This window comes from Etheostoma spectabile, unplaced genomic scaffold (assembly GCF_008692095.1).
Source record: "Etheostoma spectabile isolate EspeVRDwgs_2016 unplaced genomic scaffold, UIUC_Espe_1.0 scaffold314, whole genome shotgun sequence".
In the NCBI taxonomy this organism is placed as follows: Eukaryota; Metazoa; Chordata; class Actinopteri; order Perciformes; family Percidae; genus Etheostoma; species Etheostoma spectabile.
The window spans coordinates 14951-16131 of record NW_022605583.1 but is presented as its reverse complement, the minus strand read 5'-3'; the positions used below and the strand labels follow the sequence as shown (position 1 = coordinate 16131).

Below are 1181 nucleotides of genomic sequence, written 5' to 3'. Positions count from 1 at the left end.
ATATATATATATATATACACATACATATACATTCATTCATCAAATTATAATGACAAATAAATGCAAATGTAAAACATAAAATATAAACAGACGGTTAACCATGTTATGAGTGTTTGGTGTTACATAGTCTGTCCACCAGAGGACGCTCTACAACGTCCCTTTTGGCAACACTGATTTTTTTGTTTTGTTATTGTGTTTTTGAACAAAGGACTTTAAGTTTCATATCTTAACTTTGTATTTTTACATACATTTTATTCATCAGAACTTTAGGATGTTCCTCCGTTCTGTTGTGACAATAAAACAAATCATTATCATATTATTTTAGTGAGAACTCATAAATAACTACAAATAACTAATGTTCTGTTTATGTTTTGTAATGTGTTTCTGTTTTTTTTTTTTATATATATTGGAGTATCAGAATATTTGCTTTTAAAATAACCAAATCTTTGTATTGGTATCTGCCTTAAAAATCCTTTATCAGTTGGGCTCTAGTCTCAATCTGGGTTGTTACTAAGGCTTTTCGGTCAGCTCTGTGCGTTGCTATGGTTTCTGTCCACAAAGCAACCCGATAAGAAGGAGAAACACAGCTACTCTTGAACATGATCAAAGACTTGGATATCAACAGGTATTTGGATCTACGTGCACATATCGCTACACTGACCTTTTCAAGAAGCTGGTTGAAGGAATGAACGAGGGACGCTGTGTTTGCACGGTCCAACAACAGTCCATCACCCCTGGAAAACTCTGAAAATATCCTGTTCTGCACGGCTACATGTAAACGGGAATATTAGTGGAATATTCACTTTCATTAGCCACGTAAACAGCTTAGTCGGAATATCGTCTTTTTTGGAATTAGGGCAAAAACTGGAATATTAAATGTTCATGTAAACGTAGGCCTACTAATTGTGATTGACGTATATTCATTTAAGAGGAATTCACTTTACAGAACACCATGTATGTTTTTTTTGTTCTTTTGATGTATTGTATGAGTATGAATGTTATGAATGTATGTAGCCTATTCTATCTCATGTAATATTACTATGAAATAATAGACCCCAAGAAGCTTCTGTTTAACCCTTGTGTTGTCTTCCCATCAAAATTGAAAAAAAAAACGCTTTTCAATCAATGTTTTTAACTTTTTCTTACGTTTTTGTCCCTTTTTTCAATGTTTGTCATTTTTT

General features: G+C 32.7%; 1 protein-coding gene across 1 annotated transcript in view; it reads left to right on the top strand.

Annotated features, from left to right (window-relative positions):
* The window catches only part of paplna (papilin a, proteoglycan-like sulfated glycoprotein), a 47840-nt gene that overhangs the window by 45955 nt on the left and 704 nt on the right, over positions 1-1181 (top strand). The gene's annotated exons all lie outside the window — the stretch shown is intronic.